The sequence below is a fragment of the Phalacrocorax carbo genome, chromosome 33 (assembly GCF_963921805.1).
Source record: "Phalacrocorax carbo chromosome 33, bPhaCar2.1, whole genome shotgun sequence".
NCBI classification, from domain to species: Eukaryota; Metazoa; Chordata; class Aves; order Suliformes; family Phalacrocoracidae; genus Phalacrocorax; species Phalacrocorax carbo.
The window spans coordinates 308,159-323,432 of record NC_087545.1 but is presented as its reverse complement, the minus strand read 5'-3'; the positions used below and the strand labels follow the sequence as shown (position 1 = coordinate 323,432).

The following is a 15,274-nucleotide window of genomic DNA, read 5'->3' as shown; positions in this document are numbered from 1 at the left end:
GTTTCCAAGTGTTAACGTCTTTTGCTTCCTGAAGATACCATGTTCCTGACGAGGAGCAGTTACTCCTAATTAAACAGATCATCCTTCTTTCTAAAGAGATGGACCACCAGACTGTGCAGAAGGAAGAGCTTCAGGAAGGAGGCAGTCCCACGGTGCCAGGCTCTGATGAAAACCCAGCAGCAATTCAATCAACAGGCATGCCAGGTAATCCTGTCCCCCAGCCCTCCAGGGTCACATATCAAAATCACTGGGGGTCTGCAGGGTCCTCCCCTGGTGCCCGCTACTGCACATCGTGTCAGCAGCCAAACTCTTAGTAGAGAGCAAGTGTTCTAAAAGAAGGCTTTACCCTTCTCTCCTTTTGGCAGTGCTGTCCGACCCCAGGGAAGCCCACCACGCCAGCATATATGATTTCTTTCAAAACAACCCAGGTACTGAGCAGTCTTGCAGGGGCCATAAGTGGGACACGCTGCGGAAAACTGGAGGCGTGCCCGCGGGCACATGCTGGAGAAAAGGCCAAGGGGGAGAGCAAGGTTCAGGTGTCTCCTGAGAGGGCCTGACTCCGTCCCCTCGGCGGGTGGGTCCTGTGGGGAGGGAGAGCTGCGGGTGGCACTCCCTGATGCTGGGGTGGGCTTTGTCCATCTCGCTCAAAGGGGCGATGGGTCAAACAGCTGCGCTCCCCCACATGCTCTCCACCTGGCCTCATGAGTGCTCCCAAAGGGTCAGAGTGAGCCTCCAGGCAGCGGCACGAGCCAGCCTGGCAAAGCGAAGGTGGGCGAGCGCAAAGGAAATCGTGGTTTAGCTGTCTAGTTCCAGTTGTGTTTTAGAGAACTTGGTTGTGGTTTTCCTCTTGTCTTGGGGGTCTGTGGGCTCTCCACTGCCACTTGTGAAAGTGCCCAGAAGATGGCTGCCAGAGCTCGCGGTTCAGCCCACCATGTGTCTCTGATAGCCTTACCGGGTGATGGAGGTGCCATGATGGGACCTGCTTTTCTGAAGGGCTCTTTCCCTTGCTGAACTTGCCACGGCATCGTCCTGCCTTCTCTGAAGGGAGTCACCTACCATCACCCTGCAGTTTGCTGGAAGCGCACTCAGTGGGATGAGAACAAGATCACATGCAATCTCCTAGGCGTTCAGCAGGTCAGGGTTTGCTGTCTAGTTATGCCTAGTTACACTGACTCGCTTCCTTTCTAAAGAGCTGGACCGTGAGACTGTGGAGAAGGAGGTGCTTCAGGAAGGAGACGGTCACATGGTGCCGGTCTCTGAGGACAGAAGAGGGGCAATTAACTCAAAGGCGGTGCCAGGTAATTGCTGTCCTTTGGTGTCAGAAGTCCAAATCCCCTGGTGTCTGCAGGCTCTTCCCGGGGCGCTTGCTGCTGCACATCGTGTCAGCAGCCAGATTAGGAGTACGCAGCGACTGCTCTAAAAGAAGGCAGGAGCACCTCTCTGAGGAGGACTCTCATCTCTGGGGTGTGGAGGTTATTGCCCTCAGTGTGCCACAGACACACTCGCTCCTAACCCTCTGTGGATGCAGTGAGATGCTCACCGCCCGCCGCGCCCCTTCACAGGAATTTCAGAACTCTGCCATTTTGGGAACGAGGCCACCTGAGCCACGGTCAGTAGGGGATGACAAACGTGACTCTTAATCCAATGTCCCTCCATCAGTACCTGCATCCCAGAGCTTGCTGTGAGTCCCCCACAGAGGCCCTGGGCACAACAGAGGGGGATCCCTCCAGTGACCTGAGGGCCAAAGGGATGCCCTGACAGATCGGACACAGCTCAGAGGGAACCTCCACACCATCCTTCTGCATCCTCTGTGCCTGAGCCTTAATGACTGGCATATGAGGCATTCCCTTTCTCGGATTCTTGGCAGTGCTGTCCCAGCCCAGGGAAGCCCACCGTGCATGCACAGCATGTATTAAGTTATTCAAAAGAACCCAGGTACTGAGCAGTCTTGCAGGGGCCATAAGTGGGACACGCTCCGGAAAACTGGAGGCGTGCCCGCGGGCCCATGCTGGAGAAAAGGCCAAGGGGCAGAGCAAGGTTCAGGTGTCTCCTGAGAGGGCCTGACTCCGTCCCCTCGGGGGGTGGGTCCTGTGGGGAGGGAGAGCTGCGGGTGGCACTCCCTGATGCTGGGGTGGGCTTTGTCCGTCTCACTCAAAGGGGCGATGGGTCAAACAGCTGCGCTCCCCCACGTGCTCTCCACCTGGCCTCATGAGTGCTCCCAAAGGGTCAGAGTGAGCCTCCAGGCAGCGGCACGAGCCAGCCTGGCAAAGCGAAGGTGGGCGAGCGCAAAGGAATTGTGTGCAGGTGTGAAGGGTCACCAGGAAGGGGGAGCAAACCTGTGTCACGGGGAAAACTGGATTATGGCCATGCCAGAGCGTAAGCAAAGCTGAGAGGAGTAAGAGAGGCTCCAGAGTGCGTTGAGTTGCAACGGCCTTGGGAGTTTCCTTTGCTTCTCCTGAAGCCAAGGAAATGTTGCAGCCCCAGGATGTTCACTGGTTCAGAGACGCTAACAAAGTGAGAGGGGACATTTCCTGGCAATGTCAGGCCTCCTGTGAGAGGAGCAGTAGTGTGCAGGACACACTAACACACAGAATCATTCCTCCAGGCGTGGATGACAAGAAGGACACAAATGCCATGGATCCAAAAGATTTCCGGTCCTACTGCATAGAAGGCGCCGTGGCGGTCTTGGGCTCCATGTTGTTTGGGATGGTTTTCTGTTGTGCAGTCTGTCTGTGGTGGACGAGAAAACGGTGAGTCGGTGGCGGGGGGCAGGTCTTGCCAAACTTGTGCGAGATGGCTGCTATTAGCCGCAAAGCATTTTCAGGTAGGGCATTCTGCAGTGCCGAGTTAGTTACTGGCCAAACTCTCCTGGGATTTCTGCTGTAAGATGTCTTAACTGTCCTCTCAACTCATGGGCGCTCTTTGCTGAAACCTGGCCTTACTCTTGCAAGGTCCAAGTGACCCTGCCTGGACAAGAGCAGAGCCCGCAACACGTGTGCCTGGAAAAGCAGCCGCCGGCCATGGAGCACCGGGGGGAACCAGCTGATGTCATCATTCTGGATTTCAGTAAAGCTTTCAATACTGTCTGCCACAGTCTCCTTGCTTCTGATGCCATGGGAACCTGAGTAGGTGCTAGGGCAGAAGCAGGCCCCGGGCTTGTGCTGGTTCATTTTGGTCGCCCTCCGGAATAAACACTCCAAGAGGAAGGAGACGCTTCCAGAACACATCAGGAAATACTTGGCTAAAGGGGGAAAGGAGAAGAAAGAGCTGGCTTTGTTTCCTGATATCATTGTTTCCAATGATATCAACAAAAGAGATTAAAAAAAGCCCCGTACAAAATTCTCTTACTGCCTTGTGTTTACTGGATTTCCTACAGTTAGTTAACTGAGTTCACTTCAACTTCAATGGTGCATTCTATTATGACAGCTTACCAATCCCCATTTCTTACTTAGGAACCATTACCTTGAAGAAAACATAGAAAATCAGTTGTATGCAAGAAACGTCACCTTATTTTGCAGGATTTAAGTCAGAAAGACAAAACTCACTCTCGCTCTCCCACTGCTCACAGCCCATCAGCACTGGGATACAGCCTACGCCTCCTTTGCCAAACAGGTATTAGGGGGAATCGTGGCTCTGCGTCAGACGAGGCAGCGGGCATGTTGCAGGGGAGACACGCCGGTGCCACGGGAATGGAAGATGTTTAGAATATGTGGAAGGGAGATACTAGCGTGGGAAAAGTTACACCAGTCCTCATTTAGAATCAAAAGAGCAGCCAGGGAAAGCAAAAAAGTGTGAAATGCACACCAGCACCTCCACGAACGTGGACACCAATTTGAAAAGCCAGGCGAAAGCAACGGCAACAAGAACAGCAGCTTGTTCCACAAAAGCTACCTCCAGCTGAGGAGAGGCGCACGCTGCTCTCTGACACGCGAAGCCGCCTGCGAGCGCCTTTGTTACAAGGCCTCTATGAAGACAAGACCTTTCGGCACCGGCAACACCTCCCAGGACAACACTGACTGCCAGAGCAGAGACGCCAGCACGGGAAGACTCCTGCACTAAGGCTCTACCACAAAAGAACGCCGGCTGTCCTTGAGCCTCCTTGCAAAATGCAAGTGACAACAGGGAGCTTGACATCAACAACAAAGTTTTACCTCACAGTAAAACAGAGAAGGGACCAACAAAACCGATCCCCTTTTTCTAGACTTCTTCCAAAAAGGCTTCCCGCTATTAACACTTCAATTTTCCATGCAGAAGCTCCTGACACCAAACATTTTCCCACTGCGCTAGGCGCTGCCTTTGCCTATTCTCCTACGCTGCTGCCAACTCGCTCTGGGAACGAACAAAGAGAACCTGCCTCAGCTCACTGGCTCTGAACGCCGCCCTTCTGCCTCGCACAAACCAGGAAAATTGGTGAAATGCCGTTCCATACCTCTGAAACGTGCAACCATTATAAACCAATTGAATAACATTCATGTTCTAAAATCAGATTTACTTTTACAAGAATCCTATTCAAATACTCCTCCACTCACAGTTTCAGTTTCCTGCTGCATTTCACATGTGTATCCAAAGGGAATAAGAGATGATCCCAGAAAAATTAAAAAAAAAAAAGTAAAAGAGAAAGAAAATGAAAAAAGAAAAAGAAAACAAATGCCCCCCACCAAATTCTTTCTACGCTTCTGAGTTTGGGTTGTTAATCCCATTCCTTTACTCTCTGAATGGCCACACAGCTACCCCTACACTAAAAGGCAGGCACACAAGCCACTATAAATACCCTGTGTTAATCCACCGATGGCTTGACACCTTGCACCAGAGTCCCTCTAAGTCAGTGTTAACCTGTACAACTTAGCTGCCCACAGAAGACAGACCCACGCGGAAAAGAGTCCAGAAATTAAGGTGCTCCTTGAAGCCTTCATACAGGAGCGACAAAAACTGCAGAGAGTGATGTTAAGACTAGAGCTGCGTTTTGCTTTTAAAAAGAGTCCGTGTGGCAACCAGACATTCAGGCAGATTAAAACCCCATGTTCTGTCACGTCCAGATCTGGAAGGAGGGGTTACAGAACAAATCCAAAACACAGGGGCAGTGGCCAAGTGCCAATCTGTCTCCTTGGTTTCGCTCACCCTGACCCCCACTCACCACTTGGAAGCTCACAGCCCAACGAGCAATACCTGTGCCCTGTCCATGCTCATCTCACTCATCCAATAAGGGCAAAAAGACGGGAAGCAAAAGGAAAGCAACGGACCAAGCACGCTCGTACTCAAGGGCACTCATCAGGGCACAACAACAAAAACTCAGAGAAGCTTTGGCTTTATTCCAACACTCATAACCTTGATCACACAACAGCCAACTTTCCCCCCCAAGGCTTCTTCATATTCTTCCCATTCAGAAGTGAGCCCCTGGGTCCTGGTGCAGAAAAAAACCCCTGAGACAACAGCGAGTTACAACTACATTCCATTTCAGATCACTTCGGTAGGCACAGAGTCAAGGCGCGGCGTGATCTCTCCTCCCATTTCCTCTCCCCAGCTTACCTAGATGGCAGAAATAAAACTTAACGGAACTGTCCTTTTTCACAAACAGAATTTCCTCACGGACTATACACCTATGCCAGCACACAGCTTGCCTTTCCACCTAAGCCTCTGAGATTTATCAAGATGATCGGCAAACTAACGCCGTCGAGCACCAACCCAACTCGTCGCTTTAGAAATCACCACCGCACAAACGCTTCCTACCAGTAATCACGCTGTAGCGCTACAGACAAACAAAACCCCACCTGGATTCTACCGAGTCCAACCAAATCACGTTCTGGAGAGCCGAGTACTAAGTCACTATTTCTTTCTTGCACATTCTAAGGTGATAAAAATAGACCGACTCTCCATCTTCCATTAACTTACGCTGACTCTTGTCTACATTCAGATTAGGAGGCGAGGGGACGGGACATCATTTAAGCTTACGGATTAGAGAAGGCAGGAAAAATGAGTAACATTACACCAGTGCAGCCCACCTACACAAGCACAATAGTCAATAAGCAGAGAATCAAGGACTTCAGGCTGAAAGGCAATCTTTTAACAACCTGTCCGGTAACTCACTAAAGGCTCTGTTTTCCTCGCCTAAGTCAACAGAAAAATGTGTTCTGCTCTAAAGTCACCTGCTTGCTAGTCCGAGACCCATGGGAATGTGCCTAAGTCTGTTACAGCACAACCACGGAAGCCTGAGAGATGTTCAAGACAGTATTTCTGACGGAAATGAACCATTTCGGACACGTATGTTACAGACACTTTAAAGGGGGGGCAGGGACGGGTTGTTTTTCACTCTGGCCAAAAAAAGAGACAGCTTTCAAGGCCTTTTTGTGGAAGTGGACAATTAGGTAACTGCCTGCTCTACCATAAAACCAGAAACCTTGTTTTACTATCAGCAAATTCCAAAGATAACGGTACCTTTAAGCCCACCACTGTACATCAAGGTGCTCTCGACTGGAGACTCTGCCGTGACGGCGTGGTGACGCAATACAGGGAAAACACCTCCCGACACAGTGACGCTCCAAAGCTGTTCCCGAAACGGCATTGTGCAGCACCTGGCAACAGAAAAGCTTCGTTTCTCCCCTGAAAAAGCACCTGCCCTTCCTGGCAGAACAACTGCTTTAACCACTCCTGACGTTCCAGGCTCGTACAGGCAGAGGACACTTCCCTCTGCTTCTTCCAAGCCAACCAGCAGCCCCGTTCCCTTCCGCCAGGAAAACTCCTTTACCACACGGGCGGTGGGAGGCTGCTCACGGACTCCACTGAAACGGTGTGCAGAGAGCCGCTCCCCCGGCACAGCGCTCACTGCCTCCAGCTGAGGGCCACACGCCAGCCAGGCCAGCCCATCTCTCCCTGGAAGAGGAGAGAAGGCTGCCTAAAGCAAACTCCCAAGGGAGCACTGAAAACAACTGGAGAATCACAGGCGCTGCCCCTTCCCTTCAAGAGAAGACCCTAACAGAGGAAGACAGGCTTACCGAATTCTGCTCCAGGACTGAAAATCCCCCAACTGAAACCCTCAAGCAACACAGCTTGAAACCAACCACCTTATGAGTTTGCATTTCTACCTGACGTTCCTGCACTGCAGAATTCGGACTGCTTGGGGTAAAGATTACAGTCTAGCGATCTAGAGTCCTTATACCATATTCAGCTTGAGTTTGCTAGAAAGCATCCTAATACCTACGGGAATACAAGTCCTAAAGCATACTGCTAAGCCCATCCTTTCCTAAAACTAAGCCAACTCCGTTCTACTTTACTCATTTGGCTTGACACACACCGCCTTTGGGCAGGGATTTGGACTTCAGCAAGGAATTACCTTCCAATGGGCACTGCGGGAGTGAATTTAAACTTCTACACGTGCTGATTACACAGAGAATTTAACACATTTCCTTTCACTGAACTACTTGCAACCCGAAGGAAGTATGAGCTCAGTTACTGCGCTTACAGGCAGGTAGAGAGACTCTACGTGTTCTTAACAGAAGCCCCGACACCCGCATAGGCGCCCAGCTCTACATTCACATCACCTAGAAAGTCAGCCACCTCACCTGCTTAGCCACTCGCAGCAGCTCTCACTGGACACTCACCCGCATCCCAGGAAATGCTTTGCAAATCTGGCGGCAGCGCTCAACAGGGCTGTCCTCTCCCTTCTGTTTGCACTCAGGCTAGAAAGGAAAAAAAAACAGCGGGGTTTGGCTCTCTAACATTGTAGCAGAACTAGTTCTGCATGCCATGTTATGGTGATACAGGTGAAAACGGACCAGAACAGCACTGTGACTTTTTGGAAGACTGCCTTTCATTTCGTTAGCAATCGAGGAGGGCTCACTGACTCGGCATGTTGTTTTAATAGCTCAGGATTGGTGCAGGCTCCTGTCATTGCAAAGTTGAACAATACTAATGCTTTAGGAGTAGAATTTTTCAGATTTTTTTCATAGTTCGTCCTTTTTCATCTCTCAAAACCTCATGCACCTGAGCAGCACCAACCTGACACAGCTGATTCTGTGACCCTGTGCTTCAGGGAACCTCCAGGCAATAACAACTTTAGAGCAAGACCCAACGTCAAGGAAAATGCTCACCTCTGGAAAACTTCCCACGCAGCACAGAATCTAGGCTTCTCTCATCTTCCCCAAATGCCTCAACAGTCACCTCTGGAAACTGCAGCAGGCTGCTCGTTACCTGAGCCGTTAGGGCTCGCATTCTGCACTGGAAATCAAGGCAAAAATGCAAAAAGAGACTCCTGTCAGCCATCAACATTTTGGAGATTGACACAAGTTTCATCCGTTTGCCGTGAATAATCTCCTATCCCTCTCCTGTAGCTCTTTTCCTGAACAAAATGGCACTAAGGACAGGTTTGGATCTCACAGCAGAGCAAAAGGAGAACCCTTTGCGTTTCCGATGCCTACGAGGTCACCAACAAAAAGGGATGCAGAGGTATTGACACGATAAATAACAGGGAAAAAGCACCAAGACTCTGAGTTTGGGTCTACTCACGCACGTTAGGAAGATGCGATCTGAGAAAAAGCAGATTTTCAAAAGCTGCTCAGTAGCAGCTAGAAGTTTCCATTTCTCCTTTCCCTTGCTTTTCTACTTGATTCCTTATTGTCCATTGCCTTCTAGTCGATTTCACACATCGTTTAGGTCTTGTTCACTTCTGGCGTGTTTCTTTTGAACATGGAGGAATACTAAGTTCTTAACTACCTTCACTCTCAAGCTCCTCCACAAAACGTGCCGCTGATATTTTCACCTTACAAGCAATACAGGCTTTCAGAGCTCATCAGTTATACGCTAGTTTTCCATATACTGACGACGTAACCAGAACACTGCACTTGAAAACACTGAGGTTTTTCTATGCTTAAAGCCTCGTATTCCCTATTCCAGTCCTTTCCGTCCGATCGCCTGTCCTTACCACACCTCTGCAGGATTTCACACACATTTCTAGGCCCTTCAGGCAGTGCCCACACTTCTGGAGGTGCTGCACAAAGAGTTCACGTTTCAGTACATCACCTGAGATTTTCCTGTAGGAAACTGAAGAGCTGAAGCGATTTGCAAGATTAAATAGGCGCATTAGGAGGAGATGCTCCCTACACATGGAAATGCACACTCCTTCCATTAACTGTGTTTGGCAAGGTCTGCAATGCTTCCTGAAAAAGCCTCCGGAAGACAAGGCAGATTTCATCCCCTTGTTCCAATGGCGCTGCTTTCTTCACGGACTCTCAAAAGGAAGATAGGAACCGTAGCTCACTCGGCCTGGGTGTTACACCCGCTGACCAAGGCGGGCATCGGACAGAGCCCTTACCCCGTGCCACAGAGCAGAACAGCCAGCCACCTACACGTGCACACACAGCACGTGGCGTTACCTGTGCCGTACGTGTTCTCCTGCAAACAAAGGGTTATGAGCGCTCCTTCCACTCTGCACTGAGAACCTGTTCTCCTTACAGCACAGGGGGTCACAGCTAGCTCTGAAGCCCACACTCTGGCAGCAGCACCAAGTTATTAAAGGGAAGCGTCTACAGCTAAAGACAATTTATACAAATGGTACTTCTGTGGAGAAAGATTAAGCTCTAAGGGCTGGGCAAGACCCAAATAACAGATATAGCTCAAGGCCAGCGTTGGAATAACAAATCACTCAGGCAAAACATCTCCCATCACTGCAGAGCGCAGCAAACTACAAAAACCAACGCCAATCTTTAACAGGTACTTCAGAACCAACATGGTGCAGGTGGGATAAACTAATACTGAGAACAGATAGATCAATGCTGTGACCAGCAACTGTTATTATCTCGACCCTTTGTGCCCCACGTTGGGCACCAACAAGGACTGCCGTGGTTTAGCCCCGGTCGGCAACTAAACACCGTGCGGCTGCTTGCTCACTCCCCTCACCCCCGTGGGATGGGGGAGAGAACCAGAAGGGCCAAAGTAAGAAAACTCGTGGGCTGAGATAAGAACACTTTCAAAATTAAAAGAAAACACTACTAGGAGTAGAAGTAGCAGCAGTAATACTAATGCTAATGAAAAGGAAAATAACAAGGGACAGAGGTGAAACCCTGGATTAGGAAAAAAAACCAAACAACAAGTGCTGCAATAGCTCAACACCCGCCAACAGGTGCTGCCGGTCCCTGAGCTGCAATCGCTGCTTCCCCAGCCAGTCCCCCCCAGTTAATATACTGGGCATGACGTCACATGAGGTGACCCTTTGGTCAGTTTGGATCAGCTCCCCTGGCTGAGCCCCCTCCCCTCCCGCCTTCTTGGGCACCTGGCAGAGCACAAGAGGCTGGGCAGGTCCTTGACTCGTACAAGCCCTACCCAGCAACAACTGAAACATCAGTGCTTTATCAATATTATTCTCATCCGGAATCCAATACACAGCACTTTACCAGCTACAGTGAAGAAAAGTCACCCTGTCCCACCTAAAACCATGGCAACGTGGCAACACCACAAGCTATAATGTCACCTCAGCGTGGTGGAGAGGCATATCTGTCAGAAGGCTGGAAAACATGACCCTTCAAACAAGGCCAGCGGAGCTGATGCAGAGCTGGGCTGTATGAATACAGAAATGGCAGCAGGAATCCTGTAGCCAGGATGCCATTTCACTGCCTGTCATTTCAGTCACTACGCCTGATTCTCTGGCCTCCGTAAATCTTAGGAAGACAGAATACAGAAGAAAAACCTGGAGTACAGGTACCATCTCAGGGCAGAAAAGATGGCCTGGAAAGAGAACCAGCAGCATTTGGTAAGGTGCTAAACTGCTCACTGAGTTTCAGGTTCGGGAAGGATTAACTAGTCCTTCACCACCCCTGCACAAAAGGCAATACGCTTTAGTATCTTGTTCTTTTGCTCTCGCCTGAAAGGGAGATTGTCTCTAGGAAACTAGTAGGAATCACTTGTGAGAGAAACTGCTTGCTTGCACCCCAGCTTTGGGGTGGAAGAACACCAGCCGCATCACCACCAGCCCTCCCCCAAATGCAAGAAAGAGTCAAACACTGACAATCAGACTCTTCTGGGGTGGGAACAAATTCTAGAGCTCACACTACAGTGCCTATCTGTTAACAAGGAATCTCTCCGTGTACAGGAAACAGGACCTGCAACTCGGGCCTCAGAAAAATCAACCCCAAGCACAAAATCGAGAGAACCGTTTTAGAGGTTACCGTGGTTGCAGTTTGAAGCCCAGGCCCCAAGAGGCCTAGCCTTGCCAGTCTGCTTGGGCACCGATCCATCCAAACCTACCCCGTGACAACAAAAACTAAGAGCAGCTGTCGTGGTTTAGCCGGCAGCTCAGCCCCACACATGGCCCCCCCTCCCAGTCCCCCCGCCGCGCGGCAGAGCGCTTGAAGCTGTGAAGGCAGCCGCCCCCCGCGGTGAGGAGAATTAACCCCTTCTCAGGCAAACCAGCACAGCAGCTTTTGGCAAACACCAACCTGATGCGGCAGGAGCGGCAGCAGCAGCAGCAGGAGCCGCCGCCGCAGCGCGGAGCGGCCCCGATGGTCCCGCCGGGCCGGGCCGGGCCGGGCCCCTCCGCGGCGCTCCTGCGGCTGCTGAGCGGGGATCGGCCCCGATGGTCCCGCCGGGCCGGGCCGGGCCGGGCCGGGCCCCTCCGCGGCGCTCCTGCGGCTGCTGAGTGCGGAGCGGCCCCGATGGTCCCGTCGGGCCGGGCCGGGCCCCTCCGCGGCGCTCCTGCGGCTGCTGAGTGCGGAGCGGCCCCGATGGTCCCGTCGGGCCGGGCCGGGCCGGGCCGGGCCCCTCCGCGGCGCTCCTGCGGCTGCTGGGTGCGGAGCGGCCCCGATGGTCCCGCCGGGCCGGGCCGGGCCGGGCCCCTCCGCGGCGCTCCTGCGGCTGCTGGGTGCGGAGCGGCCCCGATGGTCCCGCCGGGCCGGGCCGGGCCGGGCCCCTCCGCGGCGCTCCTGCGGCTGCTGGGTGCGGAGCGGCCCCGATGGTCCCGCCGGGCCGGGCCGGGCCGGGCCCCTCCGCGGCGCTCCTGCGGCTGCTGGGTGCGGAGCGGCCCCGATGGTCCCGCCGGGCCGGGCCGGGCCGGGCCGGGCCCCTCCGCGGCGCTCCTGCGGTTGCTGGGCCCGGTGCTCAGCCCAGCACACCTTGGGGTGGTAGCGGGGCTGGGGCCGCGGTGGGGCAAGGCTGGGAGAGCAGCAGGGCTGGGCTGAGCCAGGCGAGCTGTGGCCAGCTCCACGGGCAAGTGGGAGGCAGTCGTGCTGTGGGGAGGCACAGGGGGCCGCGGCCACTGCAGGGGGATTTTCCAGGGAATGGTGGGGCCGGGAGCCGTGTCGCGGGGTGAGAAACCATCCCTAGAGCCGGCCCTGCGCCGCCCAGTCCCGCTGCAGCCTTCCTGCAGCCTGCGTATCGGGGCCAGAGCTGCATGGCCGGCCAAGGGAATAGCCTGCGGGAGTGCTTCTACGCCCGGCTGGTCACAGCTGTGCCCCGAGCCATGGCTCTGCCGCTCCCCAGCTGGGTCCGGCTTTCAGCCCTGGGGACGTCTGTCCTGGGTTGATGTCCGCTCAGGAAGACGGGAGCATTCCTGCTTTAGCCCTGCAGTGCTCTGCTTGATTACAGCTCTGCCTCCAGGCCACGGCCACCAGGCTTCTCAGGAAGATGCTGTCCAGGAGCCCCAGGGTGATCCCACAGGTATGTCACTTGACGGAATGAGTAGTTAGGTCTGACTGCGCTTGTCATATGAAATTTTCCTTAATCATTTCTTGGCCAATGCTCAGACATGCAGAAGAGCAGAGACGGCACAGCTCGAGCTTGGTGATGTGCCCTGGGGCTCTCTGCCTTGCAAAGCTGTCTTTGCCAGACCCTGCGAGCCTGTTGCTGCTTCCAGTGCCTGCTGCAAAGCCCGTGGGCTCTCTGGGGCTGAGTTCAGAGCTGGTGTGAGCTCCAGGGAATCCTTTCCCCCGACAGCTCCACGCATGGTTGCTATTGGATCACCGTGGTCCAGGCACCCAGGAACTGTCTGCACGATGCCCCTGAGTGGAAGGGAGAGAAGAGTGCCATGCAGCAATCCCGCGTTTGAACTACATTCACTGCATCCGTGAATGAAGAAGTATCTGAAAAAGTATATGGAAATATTTCACGGGAGCTGCTCTGTTCTGTTTGTTTACAGACGTGGCAGGAGGCAATGGACATCCACCTTCCCTGCTGGCTTCCAGGGCTGACGCGCAGGGAGATCGCAGCATGGGTACGTCATGGCTTTTGACTTCCTTTGAGAGCTGCCAGCTCAAAGCCCAAGTGTGAGCGAGGCATCTCCTGCGGGTGTGAGAGCACAGACCTGCGTGTGCGTGCCGTGTCGTTAGGCGATCCCCACCTATGTTCCCCTATTCGGTTATGATGGCGGGTACCCCAGCGTAGGATGAAACCTTCTCATGGCTGTTTGGTTGCAGATGTGGCTCCGACTCCTCGGCTGGGTCCTGCGCTGGAGCTCACCTGGCACCCCAGGGGTGAGTCGTCAGTCTTGGCTGACTTCACAGACTAAGCGCTCCTTTTCAATATTTGATCAGAGAGAAATTGAACGGGATACTTTCTGTTAAGCTCCTCAAAGAGCAAAGTAGGAAGGTGAAATAGGCAAATCTAAGTACAAACAAGACAATGACATGCAATCTCCTAGTCTCTCAGCACATCAGCTTTTGCTGTGTACTGGTAAACTGGGAAGTGCCTAGTGCTGACATTTTTCTCTGTGAACGGCACATTGCTTGCACTAGAGATGAGGTGCACCCCCAAACGCCCAGGCTTTGTTTCCAAGTGTTAACGTCTTCTGCTTCCTGAAGATACCATGTTCCTGACGAGGAGCAGTTACTCCTAATTAAACAGACCATCCTTCTTTCTAAAGAGATGGACCACCAGACTGTGCAGAAGGAAGAGCTTCAGGAAGGAGGCAGTCCCACGGTGCCAGGCTCTGATGAAAACCCAGCAGCAATTCAATCAACAGGCATGCCAGGTAATCCTGTCCCCCAGCCCTCCAGGGTCACATATCAAAACCACTGGGGGTCTGCAGGGTCCTCCCCTGGTGCCCGCTACTGCACATCGTGTCAGCAGCCAAACTCTTAGTAGAGAGCAAGTGTTCTAAAAGAAGGCTTTACCCTTCTCTCCTTTTGGCAGTGCTGTCCGACCCCGGGGAAGCCCACCACGCCAGCATATACGATTTCTTTCAAAAGAACCCAGGTACTGAGCAGTCTTGCAGGGGCCATAAGTGGGACTCGCTCCGGAAATCTGGAGGCGTGCCCGCGGGCACATGCTGGAGAAAAGGCCAAGGGGGAGAGCAAGGTTCAGGTGTCTCCTGAGAGGGCCTGACTCCGTCCCCTCGGGGGGTGGGTCCTGTGGGGAGGGAGAGCTGCGGGTGGCACTCCCTGATGCTGGGGTGGGCTTTGTCCGTCTCACTCAAAGGGGCGATGGGTCAAACAGCCACGCTCCCCCACGTGCTCTCCACCTGGCCTCATGAGTGCTCCCAAAGGGTCAGAGTGAGCCTCCAGGCAGCGGCACGAGCCAGCCTGGCAAAGCAAAGGTGGGCGAGCGCAAAGGAAATCGTGGTTTAGCTGTCTAGTTCCAGTTGTGTTTTAGAGAACTTGGTTGTGGTTTTCCTCTTGTCTTGGGGGTCTGTGGGCTCTCCACTGCCACTTGTGAAAGTGCCCAGAAGATGGCTGCCAGAGCTCGCGGTTCAGCCCACCATGTGTGTCTGATAGCCTTACCGTGTTGTAGCGGAATAGACAGGGATCGGCGACCGGAAGATTACGGGATGTGACGGAAAGATAGACTCCTCCCCATAGGAGTGGCAGGAACAGGAAGCGCAAGAGCTGTATAAGCGTGTGACGTAGCTAAATAGACGGACATTTTGTATCCATCATATTGGTGTCTGTGCATCGCTGTCCCCAGGGTGGGTAGAGCCCTGTGTCCCGGAGATATGCGGCCCAAGATAAGTTCTGCCATAGAGGCGTACAGCAACAAGTGGTGACCCCGACGTGATCGGTGGGGCGGCATGGCAAGTTCGCCGGCGGGAAAAGAGAGCTTGAGGCACGCAGGGGCGGGACGGGGAGCCGCAGGTCGGCGGGCGCGCCATGGATTCAGTCGTAAAGGTACTGAAGGGATTGGGGAAGGAATATGGAACTTTGATTTCAAAGGCACCTACCTCAAAGGCCATCCGATGGATGATTACGCAGGGGCTCATATGGAGTCCCGCAGACATATTTAATAAAGATAATTGGGTGAGTATTAAAGAGGAGTTAGCCGAAAGGGCTATGACGGGAAAAACCCAGTACATACAGCTCTG

The 15,274-nt window shown here is 53.2% G+C and overlaps 1 long non-coding RNA gene across 1 annotated transcript in view; it reads right to left on the bottom strand.

Annotated features, from left to right (window-relative positions):
• Positions 1-8,089: 8,089 nt before the first annotated feature.
• The window catches only part of LOC135310332 (uncharacterized), a 92,753-nt gene continuing 85,568 nt past the window's right edge, over positions 8,090-15,274 (bottom strand). The window contains exon 5 of the long non-coding RNA XR_010370428.1: positions 8,090-8,211. This is a non-coding gene — a long non-coding RNA (uncharacterized LOC135310332). The remainder of the gene's footprint in view (positions 8,212-15,274) is intronic.